This window comes from Ctenopharyngodon idella, chromosome 17 (assembly GCF_019924925.1).
Source record: "Ctenopharyngodon idella isolate HZGC_01 chromosome 17, HZGC01, whole genome shotgun sequence".
NCBI classification, from domain to species: domain Eukaryota; kingdom Metazoa; phylum Chordata; class Actinopteri; order Cypriniformes; family Xenocyprididae; genus Ctenopharyngodon; species Ctenopharyngodon idella.
Genome location: NC_067236.1, coordinates 11966234 through 11975509, shown reverse-complemented (window position 1 = coordinate 11975509; position 9276 = coordinate 11966234).

The window sequence follows — 9276 nt, the reverse complement described above, 5'->3', positions numbered from 1 at the left end:
GAATCATTACACCCATACTGGAAAGGGACCTTAAAACAACATTACGCAAGGAAAATTTACTCTCTCTATCTTTCATACTCTTGAAAAGAGGCAAAGAGCCAACAAATAATAAAAGTACACCAAAAAACAAGCTTGTTCAATCTGCCCAGATCCTCTCCAGGGGTTTCTGATCATTTTACAAAAGCACACATATGAACATTGAATAAACTAAGGATGCAGCAAAAATGGGAAGAAATAAGAGGCTTTACATTACAGCAGGTTCACCTAAAGCTTTCCCTTTCCTTCCTATAACAACCCTGCAGCCCTTAATTAGTGGTATTGTATATAATTGTCTACCTTCTGCATTGTAGTTAAAGCACACCGAACTATCTGTTCCCTTTATCTGGCTATTCACCACTGTGTATAAATTTAATTATAAACAGCTGGCTTAGATTGCCACTAACTAAGAGAAGGGGAGATGAGGGGAACAGCAGGTTCGAGACAGAACCCCCCTCCCCCCACCCCATAGCAAGGCCTGTGAGAGGGATGCATTTGACAGACGGATGCATTGAGCTTTACAGTGGTAAACATTTTGTTCACACGCACACACACACATACACAACGAAATTATATGGCAAAAAAGGCAGGTTTTATTTTACTATGCATAAAAAATGCGTAGAAAAACAAAAAGCTGACAGGAAAAAGCATACACCGACTACATCAGTTACTAATATTTTGTTGGTGCTCTCTTCTTCATAATTTCTTTGTGACAGCCTGGGCATATGTCCGCACAATTTGGCCTGTTTTATTGTGTTATCACAAATCAAACAATTCACTCCAAGCACAACTATGCAATATGCTTACGAAGTATTTAACAAATTTTTAATTTTTACTGTAAATACAGGACGTCAATTTTCCTAGGCCTAGGCCGAACATCACTTTTGGCCAGCACTGCATATAGGAGATATAGACACACTGTCAAGTCAATCTGAATGTTTAATTAATGATGACAGCACTGTAAAACAGATGAAATGAGTGTGAAGCTTCTGTCACCCAGAGGAATCTTGTTAAAGCGCATTGCTCACTGTGCTCTGGGTTGACAGGTCATGTGACTCAGCAGAAGGATTTTTCTCTTCCTCTGTGATAAACAGACATATTTTGAGGTCACAGAGGGGTGATCTCACACTGTTCTGTTGGTTTGAGCAGTTCAAAACCAACATTTTTTTGTAATTCTGTTTGGTATTTGGTGCTATCTTTATAGTCTGACTTGCAGAGTGGGCATATGTTCAACATATTTGACCAGCAGCTTCAGAATCAAGGTTTCCCTTTACTTTCCTCGGTAGGTTTAATCTGCTGAGCAACAGGAGTGCTTAGTCTGAGATGCAACAGGCATTTATAGTGAGCTGAGTCACCTTGCCAATCCATCAGGGTCTGCAAAAAAAAAAAAAAGTGATAAGGAGAGTGAAGATAAATAAAGTTTTGAAAAAAGAGTTTGTTTAATTTCCATCCATTAATCAGTGTTCTAGAGAAACTTCGTTTTATGTTATTATATCATTCATGATGTCACTTTGAGGAATTTTGTAATGCTGAGGGTTTGTCGCAGATTTGTCACCAAGAGACATTGTTTTGAATAGTTTTGAAACAGACGGTCCAAAACGGAAGACACATAACCAGGAAATGTCTGGCTGAGTGAGCAGGCTAATTAACTTGAAAAACTATAAAAATGTAAATTTGCAATTTGCTACCACAGGCAGCTAATTAACTGCAGTGGGACAGTTAGGAGCAAATTTAATTTGCTAAAGGATAGTGGAGAGGGGGAAAATATGATTTCCCTGGATCAATCGATTGGACATCATGGAACACTTACCGCTACACAAGAGAGAAAAAAGAAACAAAACAAAATAAATACATTTAAATAAATAAATAAATGTAGGCCTAATATTTAAAAAAATATATATAAATAAATAAATAAGTTCACTGTAGAGACCACTGGTGCCAATGGTTCTACTGTCTACTTGGGCATACAATGCTTTTGGGAAACAGCCCAGATCAGTTAATTCCTGCAGCCTCTGCTACAGGGGAGGTCACATGACCCCTGCTATACACTGATGAGCCAAAACATTATGCCAGTCAAAATATTTTAAATCACTCGTATCGTAAAATATAACTTTGATCATATCGCCCACCAACAATCATGTTAAATAATTGTGATTTTAATATTGACCAAAAATAATTGTGATTATCCCAGATGAGGTGAATATCGTTGATTATCTCTAAATAAGGCCACATATTAAAGGTGCGTTCATGCCATATCATAATTACTTTAACTACAAGATTCTGGCTCGAAAAAAGCGTTTATGTCCTCATAGAGCTTGTAATTATTTTGTATGCTGGGAGTTTTCTGAAAGCTCCCACGTGTACTACGTGGCCGCTGTACCACCTGACTGCTGTAGATTCATTTAGGCATTGATACTTGTGCCATCGAAATGCTTAATTCCCAGTCCAAGGACGTGAACAGCTCCGAATATAACGTCACGTGTTGTCATCTCAAGATTACGGTCATTACGCAGTGGCGTGAATGCAGCATAAGATCTGGTTAGATTAAGTGTTAGGCAAACAATTCATTCTCGTAAACAACACGTTGGATGCAGGAGAAATGGGCAGGAATAAAGATCTGAGCGACTTTGACAAGGGACAAACTGTTATGGCAAGGCGACTGGCAGTGGCGTAACTTTGTTTTAAAAAGTGGGTGGGACAGGAATGTGTGGTGGGGTGGTGTATTAATTGTATTATCACAATAATAAATGCACAAAATTTATTGACATAGACCTCATGTTTAACATGATAGTTTCATCCTTACATCTACTATAATACAATATATTGTTAATCTCGAGAGTATTTACATTAATCCATTAGTATTTATATATGTGGATCCGCATTTAATATCAGATTGTCCTGATGGACTAGTGGTATAATTTTTGTTCAGCGTGCCAGAGGTTCTGGGTTCTAATCCGCCCTCGTATAATGCATTTTATTTTCTTATTAAAACCAAAAAGGTTTATCAAAGATTGTATATCAAGAGCAGGACATGTTTATGTGTATTTTGTTTTGTGATTTCACCGGAACAAATAGAGAGTCTCCGCAACAGCGTTAAGCGATAGATTAAAGCGCTCATTCGTGTGAAGACTGCGCAGTGTGCACTAGTGCCAAGAGAACACTGTTGCGCCACTGATAACAGCGACAACGAGCACTCAACATGATTTCAAAAACAGCACATCCCAGCGCCAGGTCGCCTATTATTTAACACAAACGAATTAATTGCTAATCAACTAGAGATGTTTCTTTTGTATAAGATACATCCGTGCCGCGAGATGTTTCAAAAATTGGTGGGGACAATATCGACCCTGGCAAAAAGTGGTGGGGACATGTCCCACCCACAAATTACACCTATGGCGACTGGATCAGATTATCTCTGAAACTGCAAGGCTTGTTGGTTGTTCCTGGTCAGCAGTGGTGAGAATTTACCAACAGTGGTCTCAGGAGGGACAAACCACTGACAGGGTGTTGGGCAGCCAAGGCTCATCGATGCTCAAGGGTAATGAAGGCTATCCTGCCTGGTCCGAACCCACAGAAGGTCTACTGTAGCACAAGTCACACAAAGTTTTAATGATGGTTTTGGAAGGAATGTGTCCCAACATACAGTGCATCGCAATCTACTGCCTATGCCAATCAGAGTGCCCATGGTGACCCCTGTTCAATGTCGAAAGTGCCTAAAATGGGCACGTGAGCATTGGAACTAGACCTTGGAGCAGTGGAAGAAGGTCAGTTCATCCAATAAATCCTGTTTTCTTTTACATTACATGGACGGCCATGTATGTGGGATGTGCTGGACCAACAAGTTTAATCCACTGTGGCTCCACCTCACAACCTACAGGACTTTAAGGATCTGCTGCTAATGTCTTGGTGCCAGATACCACAGGATACCTTCAGGGGTCTTGTAGAGTCTAAGTCTCTGTGGGTCGACACTGTTTTGGCAGCAAGCGGAGGACCAACAGCATATTAGGCAGGTACATCAGTGTAATTCAACAATAATTTCTCTGCATAGTGGCACCAATGAAAGATCTGCAAGACAGAAAGTACAAAGAGATTGAGAACAAACTCCCAAAACTCCCTCGAACAAATCTCATAATGGTGCAGATATGATAATACGTTTTAATTACAACACAAGCTCAGCTGTTGTTTTTGTATTTTGCCTCGTGGGTACACATTTAGTGCAAGTGTTGGGGGGCAAAACTAGCTTTATGGGTATTTATTGAGCTTTATTATAGTACAATGCAGTGCTGAAGATTTGAGATGCCATTTTAGCAGATGGAAACAAGAAGCGCCGGAATGCCGATGCTTTTATTGGGTCATGAAAAAGATAATCACCCCCAAATGTCTGGTTTTAGAGCAACCCAAAACCACTCGTTACTTTGCATATTAATGCACTTTACTGATGTGAGTGATCTCAAAGGGATGAAGTGTGTGTTTAGGTTTTGCTTATATTGTGATACTAAAGCCTCAAATCATACATGTTGTGGGGGAATGGCTTAATAAACACATTAAATAATGAGTTCATAAAAATGTAAAAAGGTTTCTGTGAGGTTACATTTAGGTCAGGGGATATAAAATAGCATTAGTTCAGTTTAAAAACAAAAGATGTCACTGGAAAGTATGTAGGATACAGTAGAAAAACATGCATGTTTATCTTTTTTATAAAACTATTAAGCATATGCAGCATTTCATATAACTGTGAAACATATTCAGCTCAGTTAGCATCAAGCTAGCTGGAGCTCTAAGAAAAGACAGGCTGCCAGGACAAATTTACAAGCAGCTATTTATCCTTTTCTATCCTCCTTCTCTCCCTCTCTCGCTCGCTCTGTCCTCCCATGGCAGTAGCTGCAGTTTGTTATCTTTGCAGCCCTGTAAAAGTTTTATCTCGTAGAGGGAGAGGGATGACCCTGTCAAGCGGTGGTCTGACTTACGGGCCGCTGTAAACAAAGCAGAGAAAGGAGATTAATCGCTGGGAGTGGCATTGGGCTGGAGGATCCTGGAACAAAAAAAAAAAGCAGCAGCAGGTAGGATGCTGTCTTATAAGGCCCGTGGCCGTGAGCCCCGTGAGGTGTAGATCAGAGACAAAACCACAATAGCTACTGAAAACTTAGAGGGTTAGACATAAGGGTAGTTGAAGGACTGGAAAAACACTGTAAGTTGGACTTCCAGCCATTTGTGTGTGCAATATAAAAATGTTTTTAACTGGAAAATGCTACCGTAATTGGTTAACAGTAAGTTTTCTCTTTAACACCAGTGTTATTATAGTGGTTGTCAGTATATGTTAAAGGTACAAAACGGATTTTATTAACAGCATGACCTTGCTAATTAAAGGGTTAGTTCACCCAAAAATGAAATTTCTGTCATTAAGTACTCACCCTCATGTCGTCCCAAACCCGTAAGACCTTCGTTCATTTTCGTAACACAAATTAAGATATTTTGGATAAAATCCAAGGGTATCTGAACCACACATATAGGCAGCAACGTCACTGCACCTTTTGAGGTCTAGAAATTTATTAAAGACATCGTTAAAATAGTCCATGTGACTACAGTGGTTTAACCTTAATGTTATGAAGCGTCGCGAGTACTTTGTGTGCGCCAAAACAAAATAAAAATAAACGACTTTATTTAACAATTTGAACAGTTGTCATACGCAGTTGACGTAGCGAACGCAGTGCAGGCTTCCGTGTAAATTACAGTTTTAAATAGTATTTTTTATGTAAACATGTTTACCTTTTACTGTATTTTTACAGAATTATTCTGGCAACCACAGCTGCCAGTTTTTTTTTTTACAGTGTGTGTATAAAAGCAGAGAGATGTACAGAAGCTATTTTTGAGTTCCCCAGTAATAGTGTTGATGTTGGAAAGCTACTATAGAAATTACAGAATCTTTCTAATGGAAATGGGTGCTTTAAGCCATTAACCAAAGCCAACAAAAGCAAATGAAATGAAACAAGCATAACAAAAAATGCATCCATTACACTGAACAATTAAAATGTTTGCTGCAGTAAAAGGCTAGCCAACAGCAGAATGATGTTTTAATGGTGTCTTATGATAGATCAACCAAATGAAATCTGCAAAAGAAAACACTACAAATGAAAGGGTATGTGATTGGAATAGCAATCCCATCCAGCAGCTCTAACAAGTCTCAAATGGGTGTGACCCATTATCTCTATCTAAAGAACCGACAGAAGGGAATATGCCTGAGGTCTGACTGCGAATTATTTAACAGATGTTCTGAATAAAACAGGCGTAGCTACAGCCTTTCACCGGGGCTAATGAAATCCCATGGTTTACAAGAGAGGAAAGGACCAACAGCATTGCTAGTGTGGGACTGCTTTTACAGTTTAACAAACAAGAAGTTGTTAATATTGAGTCTTACATTTTATACACAGTATTTGCAGTTTGTGTATTTTTGCTCTGCAGACGAAAATATTTCCAAACGATGCCATAGAAGAGCCACTGTGCGCCTCTGAGCAACAAGCGCAGCAGTGTTTAGTTCCTGAATGAATCAGAGTGTTTCAACTGGTTTGAGTGAATGATTCAATGACTCATTCACAAAGTCAGTCCTGCGTCTCGCATCCTATCCATTCTAAATAGTATTAGAGAATAGAGAGTAGTAACCTTGAACAAGCGTCACCTGCATCACAGTTTGCATCATATCCATAGTATTCGAGATTAGTAATATTGTAAAAATAGTTTTTAGGGTGGATAGTATACAAATTGCGACGCAAACGAGTCACTTTCATTCCTGAAGTGTGTTTGAATTAATTGTTTGAGTGAATTACTGAAGGACTCCCTTACAAAGACCATCATCAATTTCTCTAGAATACATTTTTCTCACTATACAGTGAACAGTGATGGACAATGAATGGTTATTCTGAGATAATTGTTACCTGACACATTGTTTACAAGCTGTTTTATCCATGGTTGAAACACTGTTTAAAGGGATAGTTCACCCAAAAATGAAAATTTAATGTTTATCTGCTTACCACCAGGGCATCCAAGATGTAGGTGACTTTGTTTCTTCAGTAGAACACAAGTGATGATTTTTAACTCCAACCGTTGCGGTCTGGCAGTCTTATAATGCATGTCAATGGGAACACAATCTATAAGAGTAAAAAAAACATGCACAGACAAATCCAAATGAAACCCTGTGGCTCGTGACGACACATTGATGTCCTAAGACACGAAACGATTGGTTTGTGCGAGAAACTGAACAGTATTTATATAATTTTTTACCTCTAATACACCACTATGTCCAACTGCCTTGTGCATGGCATCCGGTGCGTGGGGTGTGCACATGCTCTGGCGTAGTTTAAAGGATTAGTCCACTTTCAAATAAAATTTTCCTGATAATTTACTCACCCCCATGTCATCCAAGATGTTCATGTCTGTCTTTCTTCGGTCGAAAAGAAATTAAGGTTTTTGATGAAAACATTCCAGGATTATTCTCCTTATACTGGACTTCAATGGACTCCAAACGGTTGAAGGTCAAAATGACAGTTTTAGTGCAGCTTCAAAGGGCTTTATACGATACCAGACGAGGAATTAAGGGTCTTATCTAGCGAAACGATTGGTCATTTTCTAAAAAGATACAAATGTATATGCTTTATAAACACAAATGATTGCTTTGCACGTGCTTCCGCTTTCTGTATTCTTAAAAAAGTTTACGCTGTATGTCCTACCCTTCCCAGTTGGACATAGCGTATAGTGTAGTGTATTAGAGGTAAAAAATGATATAAATACTGTTCGGTTTCTCGCACAAACCGATCGTTTTGTGTCTTAAGACATCAATGTGTCGTCACGAGCCGCAGGGTTTAATTTGGATTTGTCTGTGCATGTTTTTTTGACTCTTATAGATTGTGTTCCCATTGACATGCATTATACGACTGACAGACTGCAACGGTTGGAGTTAAAAATCATCATTTGTGTTCTACTGAAGAAACAAAGTCACCTACATCTTGGATGCCCTGGGGGTAAGCAGATAAACATCAAATTTTCATTTTGGGTGAACTATCTCTTTAAGCAATTACATGAGACATGATACATTTCAGTAAGTTGTACTGGTTCTTTCAATGTTCTGATGTTCATTCATGTTTGTTTTGTAGTGTAAGGTGGAAGAGATAAGTTCATATGCATTATCGCTTCACTTAAACTGAGACGAATTGTCACGCCATATTAAGAGCGCCAAAACGGTATTTATTGTTTGAATTTCATAATAAAACGTACAAATTTTGAAGGCTGAGAGTTTCAGATCGAAAGTAACCTGCTCTGTCTTGTCTGTTAATGCATTGTCGCGTGAGAACAGTGTCAATTGCGTGACTAAACCAAGTCGCTTCTCGACTGAATGCGTGAGAGTTGGCAGCCCTGGCGTTGCAAAGGATAACAAACAAATAAAATGCATGAAATGTGTGTAAAATATTTTACTAATAAAAAAAGTAAAGTGGTCGGATGAACCATATGCAATATTTCACACAGTATTGTATGTCATAGTCTAGTTTACTGTCTTTTATGATTGTCTTTTCCACAAAACAAACCATAATCATTTTAGCCCATAGAAAGTGTGCTGAACTTTTCTAAATTTTATGCGTCTAGACACAAGAGGTTCTATCTCAGCAAATAAGCTATTATAATGGAGTCAGTCCCAGCCTCCCAAGAGTCTTTTGTGGAAATGATAATTAATATTTTAAAGTCTTCATGATGCAGAGAGAAGCAAATAAATAAATAAAAACAGAGGAAGCGGAGCATTCTGGGATTGTATTGGGCAGGAATTGAAAGAGAAAGAGAGAACACAGGAAACGCTGCGTTGAGTTCATGCCAAGGCAAAGAAAAGCAGCCGAATGAAAAGTGAGTGTCTATTAATTTGAGCCCTTTTATCTGTGTAATCGCTCGTGAAGGATGTTTACTGAGTGAAGCGATGAAGACGCAAACATGGTTTGTACAAAGCTTCAACAAATGGACAAATTTATCAAATCTCTTTAAGAAGAGAGTTCCAACGGGAGCAATTAACCTTCCAATTTTAAAGAACAGCTGCAGGGTTTAGCTGTTCAATTTTGAAACACAGCCACCTGAGGGTAACTGTTTAAAGTTTTAATAATCATTTTCATTATGAAGTGTGCACACTCTTCATTGCTTTGCTTCAGTGGATAAGTGCCTTGGGTGGCCCAAAGCAAACACATCTCGCCAAAAGTATGTTTTGAACTA